The sequence below is a fragment of the Notamacropus eugenii genome, chromosome 2, assembly GCF_028372415.1.
Source record: "Notamacropus eugenii isolate mMacEug1 chromosome 2, mMacEug1.pri_v2, whole genome shotgun sequence".
NCBI lineage: Eukaryota > Metazoa > Chordata > Mammalia > Diprotodontia > Macropodidae > Notamacropus > Notamacropus eugenii.
The window spans coordinates 187,688,786-187,711,565 of NC_092873.1; positions in this window are offsets into that span (position 1 = coordinate 187,688,786).

The window sequence follows — 22,780 nt, forward strand, 5'->3', positions numbered from 1 at the left end:
GCTGCAGCTTCCCCACTCCTGCCTTAGAGATATTGGGGGTTGGGTTGCAGACCCCATCACTACAGTGAATATGGCAATAAAGTGAATCAGACGAATTTTTTTTTGTTTCCCAGTGCATATAAAAGTTTATTGTTTACAATACTGTAGGCTACTAATCGTGCAATAGTATCGTGTCTAAGAAATATAGATACTTTAATTTAAAAACACTTCGTTGCTAAAAAAAAAAAAAGTTAACCATCATGCAAGCCTTCACTGAGTTAATATTTTTGTCGGTGGAGGGTCTTGCCTCAAAGTTGATGGCTGCTGACTGATCAGGATAATGATTGCTAAAGGGTGGGGTGGCTGTCGCAATTTCTTAAAATAAGTTGACAATGGCGTTTGCCACATTGTTTCTTCCTTTCACTTGAACACTTAGAGGTCATTGTGGCATTGTTAAATGACCTAATTTTAGTATTGTTCAGGGATTCGGAGGACTAAGGCAAGGAGGAGAGAAGGGGGAAGACAGGTTGGTGGAGCAGTCAGAATAAACAACATTTATTAATTAAGTTTGCCACCTTATATGGGCTTAGTTCGTGCACCTCAAAACATTTACAACAGTAACATCTAAGATCACTAATCATAGATTACCACAATAGGTATAATAATAATAATGGAAAAGTTCGAAATGTTGTGAGAATGACCAAAATGTGATATGTTGCATGATATGAGCACAAGCTGTTGGAAAAATGGTGCTTCAGGCAGGGTTGCCACTAACTTTTAAGTTTGTTAAAAAAAAAAACAAAACTCTACCCTCCCAACAATACCTTTGAAGCCCAATAAAATGAAGTACAGTAAAAGGAGGTATGCCTATATCTCTCTTAGGCTTGGCTTCCTCATTCCATTCCATTCAACAAGTATTAAGTATTTGCTATGTGTCCTTCATCATTCTAAGTTCTGGACATATAAAAATAAAAAAATCTACTTTCAAGAAGCTTATGTACTACATTCATCTATAAAATGTAAAGTTTGTAGGAAATAGTCCCTGAGATCTTTACAGATAAAGAATTATGAACTCTTGCAAATTTGAGATCAATATTTGAGAGAGAGAATGAGTGTGTGTGTGTATGTGTGTGTGTGTATGTTTTAGAGGCAAGAGAAAAAATTCAAGGATTAAGTACCTATTACATTCCAGGAAATATACTAACCCTTGGAGATAATTATTAAAAAAATTAAAGTTCCCTTTATAGTCTAGTAGGAGGAAATGTATAGATAGCTGGGGATTGAAAACTCTTGGTAAAATTGCCTCTACCAATTCAGGTCTGCACCTTTTCTGCAACTTGATCTAATAAGATTGTCTAAAGCACATAGGGGAAGTGATTTGCCCTGGGTGTCAGAAGGGAAAATTAAACATAGGTCTTCCTGGCTCCAAGACCAGTTCTCTACTATACCATACCACTTCTTATTCAAATATATACATACACATGTACAAAATAGATACAACGTGATTTGGGTGGGAAGGCACTAATGGTTGGGAGGAAAATGTCAAGAAAAAAATGTAGAAAGTGAGGCTTGAGCTAAGCCTTGAAGGGAACTAGGGAGTCTGAGATACTGAAGTGAGGAAAGAATGAATTCTAGTCAGAAGATAGAGTTTCATGTAGGAGAAACAGAAAACCAGTCTGCAGACCATCATGTGTATAAAGGGGAATAATGTATAGTTAAACAAGCAAAAGCAAACAAATCCCAAAATGTTTAATAGAACTGCCTGAGTAGAGGAGTAATGTGGTCAAAGATAGCAGCTAGATGGCGAAGTGGCTAGAGTACCTAGCCTGGAGTCAAAAAGACTTATCTTCTTGAGTTCAGATCTGGCCTCAGACACTTACTAGCTATGTGACCCTGGGCAAGTCCCTTAACCCTTTTGGCCTCAGTTTCCTCATCCATAAAGTGAGCCAGAGAAGAAAATGTCAAACCACTCCAGTATCTTTGCCAAGAAAACACCAAATGGGGTCATAAAGAGTTGTACACAACAGAAACGACTGAATAACAGCAAAGAGTCAAAGATGTACTTAAGGAAATTCGGTTTGGCATCTGTGCAAAGAATGGATTGGAGAGATTAGGCACACAGACCAATGAGGAGGTTATGGATCAGGTAAGAGGTGATAAGGCCCTGAACTAGGGTGATGGTTGTATGAGCAGATAAATGGGAGTAGATGCAAGAGATGCTGTAAAGGTAGAAATGACAAGATCTAGCAACTGTCTGAATGTGCAAAGTGGAGATGGTAGAACTGAAGATGACGCTGAGGTTTCTAAGTGACTATCAGGATGGTGGTACCCTTGACAGAAATAAGGAAGTCTAGTAGACAGGTGAGTTTAGGAGGAATGATGAGTTCTGTTTTGAATATGTTGAGTTTTGAAATGTCCATGGGACACAGTTTGAAGGAATAAAAATGTGTGAGTCATCAGCATAGAGATGAGAATTAAATTTAAGTGAGCTGATGATATTATCAAGAATAGAAATAACAGGACCCAGGACAGATTCATGGGGTATATGTGAAGGAAGACCTTGCAAAGGAGATTGAGAAGGAGCAGTTAGACAGGTGAAAAGAGAGTAGTGTCACAAAAACCCAGAGAGAAAGTATCCAGTTGAAGAATGTGTTCAACCATGACAAATAATAGATCATTGGTGACTTTGAAAAGGGCAATTTAAGTCGAGTGATGGTATAGAAAGCCAAATTGTAGAGAATGTAAAAGAAAGCAAGAGATGAAGTGAAGGTGACCGTTATAGATAGCTTTTTCTACTAGTTCGAGTCCAGCAGTGTCCTAGTTGTATTTCTGATCTTTGGTTGGCCACATTAACCACCAGGATAGTGAAAGGGCTTGAGATCATGCTGCAGGTGAAGGAATTGGGTACATTAAAGCTTGGAGAAGACAATCATCTATTACATCCCAGGGCACCACCAGTTAACCCGACTTTTATCTTGCCACTAGACTTCAGTGACTCTAGAAGAGGGAGTAAGACTGACTCACTTAAATCCAAATCACAAGAAAGTCAAAACATCCACGCAAGATGTCATTGGTTCTCTGGTCCTCTTTGACATGAAGGACAAACAGCAGGAGATAAGCAGACAGATTAGATAGATAGGGAGATAGGTAGGTTGAGAGGCAGGTAAGTAGGTGGGTAGGTAGATAGAACATTTATTAAGAGCCCACTATATACCAGATATTGTCTTAATACTAGGCATACAAATACAAGCATGTATTAACAGTTCCAGCTCTCAAAGAGTTTACATTTTAATGGAGGAGAAAGAGATGAAAGACAGAGGAAAAGATCCCATATATACCAAAATATAGTAGATCTTCTTTATGTATTGTCAATGGGCTGGAAACTTAAAGGGATGCTCATTGACTAGAGAAAGGCTGAACAAATTATACTGTATGAGTGGAATGGAATACTATGGTGCTTTAAGAAACAACAAAGGGGATGGTTTCAGAGAAACCTAGGAAGACCAAGTAGAACCAGGAGAACAAATTACACTGTAACAGCATTGTAAAAAAATAACTTTCAAAGACTTAAGGGCTCTGATCAATATAATGATCAGCCATGATTGCAGAAGACCAGTAATAATGAATGTTACCCATCTCCTGATAGAGATGTGATGGACCAAATATACAGATTTAGACACAGATTTTTGGACATGACTAAATGTAAAATTTATTTTGCTTGACTATATTTGTTACAATGTTTTGTTTTTCTCTTCCTTTGGGTGAGGGGAGGCAGAAGGGAGAGAAAACAAATGCTTCTTAATTGCAAATAATAACAATATTTAAATTTAAAAACCATTTTAATGGGGAAGACAAGATGCAAAGGTGAAACTACAAAGCAAGAGAATGCTTTGAGGGGTCCTGGATCTTAGCGAGATGAGAAAGGTTAATAAGCAGAGCTAGGATGATTCCAAGAGAAGAGTCCAGTGTTTTATTTGGACAGGGGGTAAGGATGATGACCTGAGTGAAGAAGATATGACATGAAAGCTTTCTTCAGATATTTGATTTGGGGGACAACCTATGGAAGAGGGATTAGACTTGTTCTGCTTATCCTTAAAGAATGGAACTAGAAGTAATGTAAAAGAAGGCAGTGTGGTATAGCAGAGTAGAGCTCGGGATCTATAGTCAGAGAATGTAAGTTCTAATCCCATCCCAACCACTTTTTGTTAGACCTGGGACAAGTCATTTAATCTCTTAGGATCTTAATTTCTTCATCTCTAAAGTGAATGAGTTGGACTAGATGATTTCAGAGAGTCCTGCAAGCTTTGAATTTATGATCTAAAGTTAGTCAGAAGCAGATTTAGATTTGCTGTAAGGAAAAATTTCTAAAAATTATGGTTATTCAAAAACATGGTACTTTAGTAATGGTCCAGTTTGACTGGAATCCTGTGTATGTAAAGTGTCATGATATGTAATAAAGTTCAAAAGGTAGATCAGGTCTAAGTTGCAAAGTGTTTTAAATGTCAAAAAGAGGAGTTTATATTTGTTCTTGAATTATTTAAAGTAGATAAAGCCGCTAGAATTTATTGTTTAGGGGAGTGATGTGGTCAGATTTGTGTTCTAGAAAACTCAGTTTGGCAGTTGTATGAAGGATAGATCAGAGAAGGAAAAGATTTTGCAGGGAGACCAATGAGATTATTGCAGTACTCCAGGAGAAAGGTGGTAGGGCTTGAATTAGTGTGGTATCTCCTGGTCACTTGTGGTCTTTAAGCAAAGGCTGGATGACCAGTATGGGGAGGTTGCTGAAAGTATTCTGTGTGAAGTTTAAGATTGGATCCCCAGGATCCCTTTTGACTTTGTGATTCTGTGAACAGTGAATTGAGTTAGGAAATGTGAATTCTAATCTAAGTCCTGCCACTTACTTAGGGTAGGTCATCTTTGAGTCTCAATTTTCTCATCTGTAAAGTAATAGAAATGAATTCCATAGTACCTTTTAGCTCTAGTGGTCTATACTTACAACTAAATTTACATGCTATAAATCAGTTATTTTGATGTAAACTTGGGCTATACTGCTAACTCCAGCCTAATGAATTCATGGACGTGTCATCTCAGTAGTGTGGGCACTGTCTGGACCAATACAGAGTTCATTATCTTCATACCTCATCCTGTATGATTTTTCTTATTCTTTTAATATCATGGGGAAGAGTGGCACTGTACTTAGATATATGTTACTCTTGATACATTACTAATATATTCACATTTCTAGTCATATACATCCTGAATAATAACTCACTCAGTGTTTGAGAAATGTGTATTGTTGTCTCCAGGAATACCCAGCTGTTGTGAAAAAAAAATCCACAATGAACAGAAACTGAGGCACAAAAGTCTGAGCATAATATTTATTGACAAATTTAGCAGTTACCAGTAACAGAGGTCAGTGATCCCTCAGTGATCAAAGACACACATTACAATCAGGGCAGCTTTTTATACAGTTTAGTTCATTACACAAGGCCCCCTGGTGCCAACTAAGACTGTAATTGGTCCATAATTACATTCACTTGCAAAAGGGGATTGGGGGGGGGGGGGGTCTCCAGAATCTAATAACAGGGAAAACACAGAGTTAAAAATCATCTGGAAAGTCCCCAAGCCAATACCACCCCTCCCCCATATCAGAGAAACCCAGTAATAGGAAAACTATCTTCTGACAAGGGTGAATCATCTTCCATTCATCTCCATTATGTCCCGCAAGAGGCAGGTCCAGTCTCAGTTGCATGTACAGTCTCCTATGAAATCTCTTACAAACTTTTCTACAAAGGGCTATACAAAATAAATCTAAATCTAAGCCCTAGAAATTGGTTATGGTGATTACTAAAACTCTTAATAATGAATCAGTAATCAATTTTATATAGCAGAGTAAAACCATCAGTACCATTGAAAGAATAATTAATACAAAAATATCCTGCTGACTGGGGATTCATTAGAGTCACTTTTGCCTGCAAAGGTTGGCAACAGTGGGTAAGAAGGAAAACAGCTGAGAAAAAAAACTTGTAGAAACTTTCTCCGATAAAAGTCTGTGATTTCCAAGATATATCAGAGAGAGGAGTGGGGTGCCCCCATAACTCAAGCCCCCTCGGGAGGCAGCAGCTGAGGTGGCAGCAGACCTGGGCTCCCCAAGCAGGCAGGAGCCTGGATCCATTGTTGAAGGTCTCTGCATAAACCCCCTGAGGGAACTGAGCCCTGTGTGTTGGCCCTGCCCTGACCTGAGCACCTGAACTTAATCTCACACTGAATAGCAGCCCCGCCCCCGCCCAAAGCCCTGAGGCTGGGAAGCAGCATTTGAATCTCAGACCCCAAGTGCTGGCTGGGCAGATCTGGAGGCCAAGTGGGTGTGAAGAGGACGCTCAGAAGTCAAGTCACTGGCTGGGAAAATGCCCAGAAAAGGGAAAAAAAGTAAAACTATAGAAAGTTACTTTCTTGGTGAACAGGTATTTCCTCCCTTCCTTTCTGATGAGGAAGAACAATGCTTACCATCAGAGAAAGACACAGAAGTCAAGGCTTCTGTATCCCAGCCCACCCAATGGGCTCAGGCCATGGAAGAGCTCAAAAAGGATTTTGAAAATCAAGTTAGAGAGGTGGAGGAAAAACTGGGAAGAGAAATGAGAGAGATGCAGGTAAAGCATGAAAAGCAGATCCATACCCTGCTAAAGGAGACCCAAAAACATGCTGAAGAAAATAACACCTTGAAAAATAGACTAACTCAACTGGCAAAAGAAGTTCAAAAAGCCAATGAGGAGAAGAATGCTTTAAAAGAAAAGGAGTAGGAGAGATGAATATGTAAAAATAAACAATTTTTATAATATTAAAAAACTCTGAGTTTCTACCTCGTGTTCATCATATTGACAAAGATAACAAGAAAATGACAAATACTGGAGAGGTTGTGGGATGACAGGCACTCTAATGCATTTTTGGTAGAACAGTGAAATCAATCCAGTTGATGTAATGATGTCCCAAGAGTCACTAAACTGTGCATACCTTTTGACCCAGTGATACCTCTCCTAGACCTATAACCCTAAGAGATCAAAGAAATAGGAAAGGGACCCATCAGGATGAAAATATTTCTAGCAGCTCTTTTTGTGGTGACAAAGAATTGGAAATAAGGGGAGTACCCATTAATGGGGGGAGAATCACTGAACAAATGCTATATAAATGTAATGGAATACTAAGGAATGATTTCATGAAACCTAAGAGGATTTGTATGATCACAGAATGAATTGAGAAGATCCAAGAGAATAATTTATGCAATAACAACAACATTGTAAAAAACAAACAACTTTGAAATACTTAAGAAATCTGACCAATGCAGTGAATGATCACAGCTCCATAGGACCACTGATGAAACATGCTATGCACCTCCTAACAGAGCAGTAATGAATTTAAGGTGAAGGATGAGAAGTACATTTTCAGACAGAACCAACATGGGAATTTATTTTGTTTGACTAAGAAAATCTATTATAAGAGTTTTGGGGTTTTTCTGCATTTAAGGGTAGGGGGAGCTAGTGAGGATGTTGCCTTATTCCCCCCCTCACACATACCCCAAAAAATAGCCAAGGACTTTATTGAAGGATTTTTTTAAATGCATAGAACAGAAGGAAACGCAAACAGGACAGCTTTGAAAGTAATTTGTTGCATTTATTATGTATTCTTTTACAAAGCAAGCTAAAGACACACACAAAAAGCTACTTTTTATACGGAATATGAGAGAGAGAGAGAGAGAGAGAGAGAGAGAGAGAGAGAGAGAGAGAGAGAGAGAGAGAGAGAGACTATATCCAATACCCTAGCTTCCTGTTCCTTAAAGTACTCAGTTCCCAAGACCTGCTCCTCCATTCCACCTCACTTACATATAGAAGTGGTTAATCTTGCACTGGCCACACTCTTATTCTTTCCCTATGTTCATCCTTTGATGAGCCAGTTCAACTCTACACATCTACACTTGAATTCCTTACTGATCATTCCTTGCCAAGCCCTAACCCTGGACTACTCCCACCATCTGTCTTCACTGCTATTCATGTGTTGCTGAACAGAGGTGGAGAAAATCATGAAATCAATTGTTCTGATAGGGACCACTATAAATTTATGTTACATAATTTCAGCTGGGCCCTTTCTGCAAAAAGACAGTTCTTTTACGCTCCCTAATCTATTCACTAGCCCACTTATCATAGCAGCTAATTCAAACCTTTTCAACCCACCCACAGTACCCCTTCCACTACCATCTCAGGTGAAGACCTTACCTCAAACTACACACACAAAATAACACATTAAGTCCATTTTCGGAGCTCTCTGTCTTGGGCCTCTTCCTTATTCAGATGTCTTCTCCCACTGTCTTCTCCCTTACGTTTTTTTTTGCATGAAGAGTTGGCCCTTCTTCCAAAAGTGAACACCTTTGTTCCCCTCCCATCTCATCTTCTTTACAAGATTGGCCTTTTCTATTATCCCCACTCACAGTCTTCAATGTCTTCTTATCTACTTGTTGGTTTCCTGTTGCCTACAAACATGCTGGTGTCTCTTTCATTCTTAAAAAACTTCCACTTGATGGGGGGGGGGGCAGAGTCATGATGGTGGAGTAGAAAGACACACAAATGCAGGCTCTCCCCACACAGCCCGTTAAATACCTGTAGAGAGGGACTCTCAACAAATTTTGGAACAGTAGAAGTGGAGAACAACAGAGTGGAAGAGATTTCCAGCCCAGGGTGACCTGAAAGGCCCACGGGACACAGAGTGGAACCCAGCCCAGCCTTGGCTGTGAGGCTCACAGCTCAAGAACAGCCCTTGGGGGCAGAATTTCCAGTCTTGGAATCCCCAGTCCCAGTAGTAGGGGATTCGCAGATCCCTTAACCCACAGGAGCCAAAGGTCAGTGACAGGGTTTTTTCAGCTGGCCAGGAAGGGAGAAGGGCCTTCCCATAGCTCCAACCTCAGACAGCAGCCATGGAGGCCACATCAGTGGGCGGCAGCAGTTCCCACCTCAGCCCCTACAGCAGGATCATAAAACCCCTGGGGGCACGGAGGAGCTAATTATTATCTTGACCCTGTGTAGAGGCCCTGAGGGAGCTGGTCTCTGTCTCACACTGAATGGCGGCCCTGCCCCCACAGCTTGACTGAATCCCAGCCCCCTAGTGCTGGCTTGGCAGAACTGGAGGCCAGGAGGCTGTGGAGAAGAAACTGCTAAGATTCTGGGCACAGAAATCTCTCCCCACTCCCAAACCAGTGTGCACACTTGATTGTGCCACTTTGGAGGAACTGAGATCTTACAGATTCCCAGAGTATACCCTACTCTTGACAAAGTACCCAAAAGTCAAGTAACTGGTTGGGGAAATGCCCAAAAAAGGGAAAAAAATAAGACCATAGAAGGTACTTTCTTGGTGAACAGATATCTTCTCCCATTCTTTCAGGTAAAAAAGAACAGTGCTTACCATGAGGGAAAGACATAAAAGTCAAGGCTTCTATATCCCAAACATCCAAAATAAATATTCAATGGGCTCAGGCCATGGAAGATCTCAAAAAGGATTTTGAAAATCAAGTAAGAGAGGTGGAGGAAAAACTGGGAAGAGAAATGAGAGAGATGCAAGAAAAGCATGAAAAGGGGGTCAACAACTTGCTAAAGGAGACCCCAAAAATGCTGAAGAAAATAACACCTTTAAAAATAGGCAATTGACAAAATTGCCTCAATTGACAAAAGAGGTTCAAAAAGCCAATGAGGAGAAGAATGCTTTAAAAAGCAGAACTAGCCAAATGGAAAAGGAGGTTCAAAAGCTCACTGAAGAAAATAGTTCTTTCAAAATTAGAATGGAACAGATGGAGGCTAATGACTTTATGAGAAACCAAGAAATCACAAAACAAAACCAAAAGAATGAAAAAAATGGAAGATAATGTGAAATATCTCATTGGAAAAACAAGTGACCTGGAAAATAGATCCAGGAGAGACAATTTAAAAATTATGGGATTACCTGAAAGCCTTGATCAAAAAAAGAGCCTAGACATCATCTTTCATGAAATTATCAAGGAAAACTGCCCTGATATTCTAGAACCAGAGGGCAAAATAAATATTGAAAGAATCCACTGATCACCTCCTGAAAGAGATCCAAAAAGAGAAACTCCTAGGAACATTGTGGCCAAATTCCAGAGTTCCCTGGTCAAGGAGAAAATATTGCAAGCAGCTAGAAAGACACAATTCAAGTATTGTGGAAATACAATCAGGATAACACAAGATCTAGCAGCTTTTAGATTAAGGGATCAAAGGGTGTGGAATATGATATTGCAGAAGTCAAAGGAACTAGGACTAAAACCAAGAATCACCTACCCAGCAAAACTGAGTACAATACTTCAGGGGGAAAAAATGGTCTTTCAATGTAATAGAGAACTTTCAAGCATTCTTGATGAAGAGATCAGAGCTGAAAAGAAAATTTGACCTTCAAAAACAAGAATGAAGAGAAGCATGAAAAGGTAAACAGTAAAGATAAATCATAAGGGACTTACTAAAGTTGAACTATTTACATTCCTACATGGAAAGACAATATTTGTAACTCTTGAAACTTTTTTCAGTATCTGGGTAGTTTGTGGGATTACACACACACACACACACACACACACACACACACACACACACAGAGCACAGCGTGAATTGAATAGGATGGGATTATATCTTTAAAAAATGAAATTAAGTGATGAGAGAGAAATATATTGGGAGGAGAAAGGGAGAAACGGAATGGGGCAAATTATCTCTCATAAAAGAGGCAAGTAAAAGACTTTTCAGTGGAGGAAAAAAGGGGAGGTGAGAGAAAAAACATGAAGCTTACTCTCATCACATTTGACTAAAGGAAGGAGTAAAATGCACACTCATTTTGATATGAAAACCTATCTTACAATACAGGAAAGTGGGGGAGAAGGGGATAAGTAGGGTGGGGGTGATAATGGAAGGGAAGGCAGTGGGAGGAGGGAGCAATTTGAAGTCAACACGCTTGGGAGGGACAGGATCAAAAGAAAGAATAGAAGCAATGGGGGGCAGGGTAGGATGGAAGGAAATAGTTAGTCTTACATAACACAATTATTATGGAAGTCATTTGCAAAACTACACAGATATGGCCTATATTGAATGGCTTGCCTTCCCAAAGGGAATGGGTGGGAAGGGAGGGATGAAGAGAAGTTGGAACTCAAAGTTTTAGGAACAGCTGTTGAGTATTGTTCTTACAACTAGGAAATAAGAAATACAGGTAATGGAGTACAGAAAGTTATCTTGCCCTACAGGACAAAAGAGAAGAAGGGGATAAGGGAAGGGAGGGATGTTAGAAGGGAGGGCAGATTGGTGATAGGGGAAATTAGAATGCTTAGTATTTTGGGGTGGGGGGAGGAGAGAAATGGGGAGAAAATTTGGAACCCAAAATTTTGTAGAAATGAATGTTGAAAACTTAAATAAAAGAAAAAACTTCCACTTGATACAACCATCCCTTCTCTCTCCCTCTCTCTCTCTCTCTCTCTCTCTCTCTCTCTCTCTCTCTCTCCCTCCCTCTCTCTCTCTCCCTCCCTCTCTCTCTCTCTCTCTCTCTCTCTCATTTCATGACTAACTCCTTGAGAAAGTTATCTATATTAGATGCCTCTGCCTTCTCTCAACTCACTCAATTCTAAACCCTCTGTAAGTCTGAACTCATAATTCAACTGAAATTTTCTCCAAAGTTATCAATGATTTCTTAATTTCCAAGTCTAATGGCCTTTTCTCTGTAGTTAGAGAAGAGGAATAAGAAAGGTGAAAAAGGCATTGCCATATAATATTTCCTCTAGCATATTGAAATAGGAAGATATAACTGCAAATCTTTTTTTAAGGGTTCTTTTTCTTTATAAGACTTGCTTCCCCAAAGCCTAGGTGGTTTTGAGGAGGGACAGACCTAAGCTTTATTCTCTTGCGTGTGGTTGAGAGAGATGGCTCTTGAATGGCTGAGAGTATGCTGACCATGAGGTTGTTTAAATTGTTGTTAAATGACTTACTTGAGTTGTGAGATACACATGGAAAAGGGACTTCTTGGGAAAAGGGGAGATATTAAATTGCAGATTGGAGCCCCTAACATGTGTAAGAACCAGCCCCATAATGTTCCTTGACCTCCAGAATTTGCAATTCTAGAGACTGCTGAGAGAGAATCTCTCCTAAGTAAGATTGCTCTCTCCCTCTCCTGGTTTAAGTTGAGATCTTCTCTCTCACACAGATTAAGAGCTCATTTGCTCTCATATTTTTTTATATATTCTAATCTATAAAACTCTGATTTGTTTGCTCCTTTGCTTGGTTAAATGGGTTTACTCACTATTTAGTATGTGTGATGATGTTTTATGTAACTTGCTTTTTGTGGTAAGGTGCTAAGCTGGAAAGTATAAGCTAAGGGCTCCCTTATTAGAGACCAAGGAAGCAGCTTTTGTTCTGAATCTATCATACTCCTATGCCAGAGATACTCAATCAGTGCCAAATAGATATAATTCTTGCCTGACTCTTCTCTTGGAGGCTAAAGGAGAACTTGTCCAGCCTTGATGGTCCAAGTCAAGACATTGCCTGATCCTCACCCCAGTTAACATGCGGGAGGTGTAGATGTGGTCCTTCTCCTACAGTTTGCAAAAGTGGGCCAGTCCTCAGATTATATCTAGCCATGCAACTCATGAGTCACATCAATATATTTACATAATCTACATATGCACATAAAATCTTATATCATGAAATAGAAATGTTTGGGTATAGTTAGGAGCTACTGAGAAGAGAAAAAGGATTGGGTAAAGATGATGTCCCAAAATGTCCAAAAAAAACCCCAAAACCCTGCCATTTTGTGGAAGGCCAGCTATGATTGCAAAAGACACTGAAACTTGTCTATTCTGCCCCATAAATAGCACACACGCACACACACACACACACACACACACAACTTTTTTTAATAGCCTTTTATTCATAAGAATTAAGAATCTGCTTAGATTTAGTCAACTTTGACTCTTTTTCTGTTCTCATTAATTTGCTCTTAGAGGAATACCCTCCTCTTTTCTTGTTACATTGAGGTCTGGAAATTTGTGGATAATTATTGTATTTACATACCTGATGAGCAGAAGCAGGCATCTGGTCAGAGTCACTCTACCTGCAATAAGATTGTGGAGTATAACTCTTCATCTTATTGAAATGGGCTCACTCACTTTTGTTTGTTCTAGTTGATTGCTAACTTGTTTCTAGGACTAAGGTATATTTTAGCTTAAGTTAGTTGGAATGAAACAGATCAAATGATAATGTCGGTGTACTTTGGTGTGTGATGTACTATGTATGAAACAAAACCCTAAACCTCCAAATATGTAATTGTTTAACCAAAAATCCTACCTTCTGCTTCCACAAATAACTGTCATTTGTTTCAGAAGATCCATAATTATTCTTGATATCAGTTTCCTATACATACATAGGGGAAAATCAGTGGATTGCATTTTCAGAAGCAGAACTGTGTGCCCAGTGATCAAATATGTAGCATCTCACAGCATTACAAGAGAAAGAAGGTAACAAAGGTATACAAACCGACAGCTATGAAACTACTCATTTATATTGTATCTGTAAAGGTGAGCTTTTGTTGGCACACTAATTGCACTTTCCTCTGTAGTTTGCACCCTGTATAAAAACAATGAAAGATTCCAATGTTTCCAAATATACTACAACAAAATAAAATGGCATTTATGTAGTCTCTTTCATTGAATATTATCCATTTAGTTCTCAAAACAATGATAAACTAGCATAATATTGTAATTCATATCAAGTAGATCTGAAATGATCTGGTTATAAGAAAATCCAGACATTTACCATATCTTGTTACCTTACCATGAGTTCCCATAATTTTGCAACTTGGAAGGCTTTTAGATCACACTGGCTTTAGTCGTGGCACCTCTTAATTCATGAGCAGTAGCGTATAGGTTCTGTGAAGGCAAAAACTTTTTCACTTTTTTTCTTTATATCTTCAGTGAGTTCTTAATAAAGGTTAATTTAATTGTCAAGCAGTTGTTTAGAACTCAGAATACATTTCTCAACAAAAATACTTGAAATAACTGTTTGGAAAGATCTGGGTATGACTATACAAATGTAAGCTATTATTAAACAATATTATGTAATGGTAGTTAGGTTCCCATACTTGACCTCCCATTTAATCTATGTTACAGCTGATGATTTCATATTCTGTATTCTAGGAAAAGGAAGCCCTTGTGAAGGAAGAGAGTTTCCTCTTCCTTTCCGAGGCTCAGGGCCAACTCTAGACAAAATTTTGAAACTGGTGAAGTTTACTTACTTCCTTGTTCCTTTTTTTAAAACTCCTATCCTACCTGCAAGTGTCCTTCTCCCAAGGCATCTAGGCACCCAGTGCTTTAAATGCTGCCCTAAGTCATTTACTACAGTAACCAGACTTGACCTACCCCGCAGTTATCTACTTTCAGACAAAGCTCCCATTCATTCAGCGTATAGCTCTCAGAATCTTGTTCTAAACACTGCCTCCTAGGACAACAATCTACGATCAGGGATACTTGAATTTTCAAATGATCATGCTAGCTAGCTCAAATTAATTTATAATTAGTCAAATTTAAGGCAGGGATAACATCCAGGACATGCCCCTTAACAGTAGGTGGCTCCTGGGGCTTTTTTCCTCTACGCTTTTTCTCTTGGTATTATCTTCAGCTTCTGTGGGTTCAGATCATTTCTATAAAGATGATTCTCAGATGTATTTGTTCAACCCTAAAGTCTCTCCTAATCTCTAGTCTGGCATCTAGCTGGGTTTTTTTAAAATTGAAAACAAAGCAACTGCATTGATGAGATCTATATAGAGCAACATTCATTTTAATGATTTTCTTTTGGAGGCAATCAGGGTTACATGCCTTATCAAGGGTCACCCAGCAGCTGGATTTGAATTCAGGTCTTTCTGACCCCAGGGGGCCAGTGCTCTATCCACTGAGACACCTCGCTGCCCCTCAGTATAATGATATTTTACAGTTTTAAACAACACCTTGTGAAACAGAGGACAACTTTAGTTTTATAACAAAGAAAAGAAACACATCTAAACACAAATGCTGACAGTTTAATAATAAAAGTAGATTATTCATTCTTGATGCAACACTCCTGGAAATGTTTGACTGAAGAACTGGAACTTCTTAACTTGACTGTCTAGGTCATGTTTCATGCCATTTTGCCAGAAGTTCCTTTGGCAGAATCACAAACTAACATTTTAGAGAACAAATCTATGCTATTTTCTTCCAGGTTTTTGACATACAGTGTTAGCCTCCTTGGTTTCCAGTGGGGGAATATTCAACCATCTAGACTCACAACCCAGTTGTCATCTTCATTTCCTCACTCTCACCCAGCCACATCTAATCCTTTGTCAAGACCTGTTGTTCTCATCTTTATAACGTAATTTGTATATACACCCTTCTCTCTTCCAACGCTGCCACCATCTGGTGCTGGCCCTCATTGCCTGGGGTATTGCAATAACCCCATGATTGGACTCCATCTTTCCCTGGGCCAGTCCATCCTCCACGTGGCTGTTCAATTGAACTTCCTAGAGTGCAAATCTGACCACATCGCCCCTCTATTCAGTAAATTGCAGTGACTCCCTGTTACTTTCAAGATCAAATATAAAATCCTCTGTTTAACTTTTAAAGTACTTTATAACCTAGCCCCTTCCTATCTTTTCTGTCTCCTCCTACCTTTCTCCCCTCTGTGATCCCTTGACACTGGACGCTTTGCTGTTCCTTGCCCAACACACTCCATCTTCTGACTTCAGGAATTTTCACTGGCTTTCCCCCGTGTCTGAAACTCTCTCTCTCCTCATCTCTACCCCCTGACTTCCCTGGCTTCCTTCAAACCTCAGCTAAAGTACCACTTTCTGTGAGAAGCGTTTCCTAATCTTCCTAATCACAATGCCTTCCCAATGAAATGCCACCTGACTTATCCTGTGTATATCTTGTTTGTACGTAATTGTTTTCATGTTGTTTCTCCCATTCGATTGTGAGCTTCTTGAGACCAGTGCTCAATACTTAGCATGGTGCTTCCCACATAGTAGATGTTTAATAAAGGCTTGTTAACTTGTTGACTTGACAAGTAAAGTGAAATATTTAAATAAATGTGGAGAAATATAGATGTATTGACTCTTCTGGGGAATTTGCCACTAAGACTTGCATTCTTAAAAATGTTCCTATGTTTCATAATTCTTCCATTCCTTTATTTCTAAGCCAAAAAAGTCTCTAAAATCTTCTCTGAAAAGGTTTTTACTTTCCTTTAAAAACATATTGACATATTTTGTTTTGACACAATATTTTCCTGATAATACTCAAGGTCTCCCATTAAGTATTTTTTCAGAAAATTAGATTATCTATTATAAAAAACAGAGACAAATTTAAACATATTTAACTTTGAGAATAGTATTATCATTGACTATTATATCTGACTCAAATTTTGTTGCCTCTTAATGTTGAATTTTTTCATTTAAAAGTTTTTTTCAATTAACAAGTATCTACTTTCTCTACTTCTCACCTCTTCCCCCCACCTTACTAGAAAAAAAGAAAGAAAGAAAGGGAGGAAGAAAGAAAGAAAAGGAAAGGAAGGAAGGAAGAAAAAAGAAAGAGGAAGGAAGGAAGGAAGAAAAAGAAAGAGAAAATCCTTATAACAAATATGCATAGTCCAGTGTAATAGTGATTACTCTGGTTCCTCACTGCCTGAAGGGCAAATATATTACATTTTACCAGTCCTCCAAGGTTCTCCACTACCCTTAAGGGTTAGGAGTGCCTAATCTCTGCCATTGGTTCCTGTTCCTACCAGTTGTATTGTTCACAATTTTGGAATTTCCCAGCACTCCATTTCCATTTAGACACATTAAAATCCAGATAAGCTTTTACAACGGAATATTTACTTCAAAGGTATAGCAGGAACCATACATATGCCTGTCAATCTTGGGTGATCTGAGTATCTGCCAAAGTCTCAGGCACAAGCAAAACTTAACAATAATCACTTCAAGGTTCTTCTCATTATTTGACTCTCTCTATGATCTCTGCTAACATCATAGTACTTGGGGGATGCTTGCCTCAGCTCCATGACCTATCCCCAGTACAATGCAAATACTTCATCCTTATAAAATATTTTCTAATTAGTTACTCGTATATTTACCTTTCTAATGTTTCTTTGAACTCCTGTGTTTGTATTTCAAAGTTTCTACCAAGCTCTGGTCTTTTCATAATTAATGCTTGAAGGTCTTCTATTTAATTAAAGGTTCATTTTATCCATCAGTGAGGATTATCGTCAGTTTTTGTATGGTAGGTTATTCTTAGCTGTTAACATATATCTTCTGCTGTTTGTCATATCCTATTCCATACTCTCGACTCCTTTATGCTAAATCTTATGTGTTCCTGACTATGGTTTCTTAGTAATTAAACTCTCCTTTCTGGCTTCCTCCAGGGTTTGGTTTTTTTCCTTTCACCTGGAATCTCTGGATTTTGACTATGATGACACCTGTAATTCTCATCTTAGAGTGTCTTTTAGGAAGCAACCAATGGAATCTATTTTCATTTTGCCTTCTGGTTCTAAAAAATCTGGGCAGTTTCTTGAAATACTATATCCAGGATCTTTTTTGGTCATGGTCTTCAGGTAATCATGCTTATTAGCTCTCCTTACTCTGTTTTCCAGGTATATAAAATACCTTAAAATTCTTCCATTTTTCAGTCTTTGGACTTTATCTTAATGTTTCTTTCCTATTTGACTCATTAACTTCTGTCTGATCCATTCTAGTTTTCAGGGAGTTTATTATTTGGATAAGGTTTTGTACTTCTTGTGCAAGTTACTGACGGAATCCAGGTCTCCAGATTCCCAATTCAGGAGTCTCGGACTATACTATTTTTCTTCTTTAAAATGTTTCTGCAAGTGAGAAATCAGAGGACTCTTTTCATAATTTTAAGGAAAGACTATATTTATATTTATAATTTATTAATTTATATATAATGTATAAATACTTAAGGACATAAAGATGTAGCAAGTGAAACCCTAGTTGAGATGATATGAATTAAACCACTTGTAAGAATGCATCTTCCTATTGTAGCTCTTGCAAAGGGCCACATATACTCTCCATGGTGGGAATGTTAATTCTATTTGTGTTCATTTTAAATGTCTTCCTGCCAGTACTAGGCACTCCCTCACTCCACCCCCACCCCACCCCCCAAGAAAAATGATCATCTACTTAACAGTCCTTCTGAACCCAGGTCTTTCTGACTCCTAAGCCTATTTCCACTACACCACACTTCCTCTTATTCTGCATGGTTCCCCACCCCCACACACAAATCAGCTTTTTCAATACAATACTCTTTGTAAAAAAATTTTGAATGTTCTTTGTAAGTAAGGCATATTTCTTGTACACTTGACAATAGAGGACAGAGGGCAGGAAAATGTTATTGGCAACAAAATATGCTGTATGTGCATGATTGTATAGCTCAGGAAAGGTGAATGTCCTCCAATTTGCTTAAAGCAACAAAACCCTTAGAACTAACATTTTCAGCAAGTGCCTCTTGTCATCTTTCTCTCTGCACTTACTTGAAGACGTAGCCAATCTTAAGACATTTGCTTCTTTTGTAACTCCACATTTCATTTTCGTTCTAATTCTAATTCAGTCCAATTGCTCTATTCAAACAAAGTCATTTAATCTTCTCTGTTCTGATTGATGTTTTAATTATCTAGTCCTTTCCAGCTGGGTCCACCTCAGTTTTTATGCTGTCTGAAGAGAACCATGCTTTTTGTATGTGAATGATGAACTCCTTGACAGGGACATCTTTCTCGCCAAAGACTGAGAAATAAATTATCCACTCCTGAACTATCCTGAAACATGATTTACCCATCAGTTACTTTTATTAGTCTGTTCACATCTTAAAGGAATACAAATTCTAGCATGAATTTAACAAGTGAACCTAACTATTCACTTTTGTGGCTGGGAAAATGTTTTAAAACCTCACATGAACATACAAGCCAATCCTAAATGGTGAGGGCAAATCAGAAGCATGACTCTAACAGTATCATAACAGCTGTTATTTTAGAAATATATTTTAGACATCTTATTTGATCTTTAAAATTATAAGTATGATTATCCTTTCAAGGAAGCAAACTCAGAGAATTTGAGGTTTGCCCATAGTCACATATCTAGCACATGTTGAAGTTGGCATTCAACCCCAAAATTCTCCTGAGCCCTAAGTACAATGCTCTTTCAGCACACCAGCTGCTTCTTCATTTTGTCAGAGATCATCTTTTTTGCTGTCTAAATGAAATATTTCATTTAAGATTTAACACTGGATATCAACGCAAAAAACTAAACTTTCTTAGTACTGAATTACATTTAAATTAATTTTAACCTAAAATTATTTCCTCTAAAAAAATTTTTGTCATTCATCTTCATTGACTTTTCCAACTATGTGGTTGTAGTTATGTTGTACTGTATTTATCTGGTTCTGCTTTTTTCCACCTTTGAACTATTTCATAAAAGTCTTTCCATATTTGTTTTCATGCTTTTCAGTTGTAATTAAATTATAGTATCACATGACTTAATGTACTAATATTTATTTAACTGTTACCTATTATTGGATGTTCAAGGCTTTATTTTTGTTTTGCAAATAAATATAATGTTGTCATGATAATATCTAAACAGGTAGCTCTTTTAAAAATACAAACACATATAAACACTTCCTATGTATTTTCCTAACAATAGAATTGGTCAAAGAGTATGATTCATTTCTTTTTACTTTTGCTGCATTCTTCCATATTGCTCTCCAAAAAGATTTGACAAGCTTGCAATTCTATACCTGAAATCATCTTAAAAATAAGAAAATCAAGAGCAGAATTTATTATTTTCTGTCAAGGGATAGACCTGTCAATTCAATTCAACATTTATTCAGTGCACTGGAAAAAGTATATGAAGGAAATACATAGATCAATATAATAGGGTCCCTGCTTTCAAGCATAGACTCTACTAGAGAGAGATAGACTATTTAAAGAAATATATATATATATAACACAGATCAAAATAGGAAAACTTTGTAAGAATACAAAGTGCTTATCAAGTCATAAATTACAGCATTTAGAGCTGGAAGAGCTTAATTAAATATTTGAACCCAGAGCTATTTCTTTCGAATCTCCACTAGATCAAGGTATAGAGTGAGATTACTTCTAGTCGGAAGAATTGTTGAATTGAAATGGATTGGAGCTTTGAGAAGGCATGCTTGAATGATGGAGAGATGGCAACAGGTGAAGATGAAGATAAGCCTTGGTAAATTATGTGACCCAAATGACCAAGTTCAAGGAAGTATTCATTTCAACCAAAAATATAGTCTATAACACCCAGTGCTTTATATATTATAGGTACTTAATGCATTATTTGATTTAGTACTTCTACTTTTTCAGTGAACCCTTTAGAATTATGGTGACTAAATATGTATGTGTGCATTATGAAACTATATTTTAAAAATATAATTGTAAAACTTTAAATATTAGAAAATAATATTTCTGCAGCCTTTCTAGACTTTTCCCTTTAGAAAAGTGGCCAAAATAAAAGCTAGAGTCTGTCTTTGGGAAATAGATTAATAATGATACCAGGCTTAAGTCTTATCTAGATCATTGCCTTCCTCTACCCACTTGGGGACAATGTCATCTCTTTTGAAGTTAGAGGTTAAGATAATTGGTCACAGGAAGAAACTATTAAGGGGAAGTGCCCCAAGAAAGAATGTTAAGCCAGAAATCATGTTTCAATATATTACAATCATTTTCCTTCTTCAAGATTCATATAATTGTTACCTTGAAATAGTATTGGAGTAGAGTCACATGGGAGGGCATGGGAAACTATGCCCATTTGGACATTTCTGTTCCCAAGCTAGAATGGTTCAGATATGGATTAATATTGAATTTAATAAAATGGCTTCAGGCAGATTTGAGTCTAAAGAGCAGAGTTCATTATTAGTATTAATTTTTTCTTTTTAATTCTGGCTACATTGTACTTCAACCTTACCCCTGTTTCTCAGAATCTCAGTTTCCTTCAAAGCTCAGCTAAAGCACCATCTTTTTAACTAAGACCTTCCCTAATCTGCCCTATCTTTCTTTCAGTGTATCCTGGCTCTCCAAAAATTACCTTTTATTTACTCTGTATATAGTTTGCATTTCCATATATTTATATGTGTACATGTTGCTTTTTCCAAAAGAATGTAAACTCTTCAATATCAAAGGCATTCATTTTAATAGGTGCTTAATAAATATGTTCTGGTATATTAAGGAAAATTAAATCCTTTCCTGCCATTTCGTCACTTGACTTTCAACTTCCTGTATTTATTAGGATAGTATAGCACCAAAATTACTCATATCTACTGGCCTCCTCAAGATCTTAGGCTGATTCCTCAACGCTTTTTGTGCGTCCCTACCATGACTATACTCTCCAATCTTCTCAATCTCTGCAGAAACTTGTGCTCCACTTTTCTTTCTTCCCAAGTTCTGACCAAGGAACCTTCTTCCTTATCTTGCTGGGGCTCAGGCCTGCATAAAACTTCTCATAGGCTCTTTCCAGGCCTCCACCTTGAATACCCTCCCCAAGCTGTCCAGCATCACTTTATATTTGTCTTCCTCATTACAATGTAAACTTCTTGAAAATAGGGACTGTCTTACTTGTTTGGTTTTGTATCTACATTACTCAGCATAGTCCCTAGCATACAGTAAGTGCTTAATAAATACTTTACCTATCTGTGTATCATCATGGAGTAGACATGGCCAGAGTATGAAATTGTTTTGCTTGACTATGCATATTTGTAGTAAGGATTTTGTTTTTGTTTTTTCAGTAGTGGAGAAAAGGACTAAGAAGAAAATAGAAATAAAATTTAAATTTAAAAAACATGGCAAACATGAAATCACAAAATTGAATTTCAGATATAGATTTGCTAAAGAACAAGTTAATTAAAGGAACACAATTTTTTCCACAGTAATTCTAAACACTTATGAGTTTGTCAATTATTAGCTTCTTTCAGGGGAATTTGTGGCTTGGACAAATAGAAAAAAACAGTAAAGTGGAAACCAAGCTTCTTTTCTCAAACATTTTAACTTCAAACTACTAAGGGCTACCATGATGGTGAAGCACAAGTATCACATGAAACTTCATGTTTAGGAAGGGACTAAAAAAATTACAAAGAAAGAAAAGGTACTTGAATCTTCTGCGTTCAGGTCATGCTTTCTCTCTCCTATCAAGTTAGTAAGTGATAAAGGAACCATATCCTAGACTGAGCCAATGGAAGCACATGGCTGCCTGGTAGAATGCAGAGAACTCACCTGCCTATGTGACTTCTAAACAGGTCTTCTATTCCTTCTCCAAATCATGTACATTGATGCCATGGCCTGAAATGGCATTGCCACGAAGTATCCTTTGATGATTATTTTTATCCCTGAATTCAGTGACTAAAAGTCAGTAGATTGCAATGGATTATTTTATTTTCTAATGAGCCATGGGCCCAAAATCATGACTTCCTTCCTCCTTGTTTAACTACTGTTCTCTTGAGAAGGGAAGGAATGTCTCCAACTTTGTCCTCTTCGACTTTTTTGACCTATCAATGTGAATTCTGAATGAAAATGATCTTCTCAATTTTAAAGACATAATTAGGACTTCTTTTATTATGTCTGGGATCAATTGAAGAGTGTCTATACTCTATATCTTTCTTTTTTCCATTTAATGTATTCTCAGAGCCAGAGAAGGCCCACAATCTTAGATCTCCAATATACCAACTATGGTC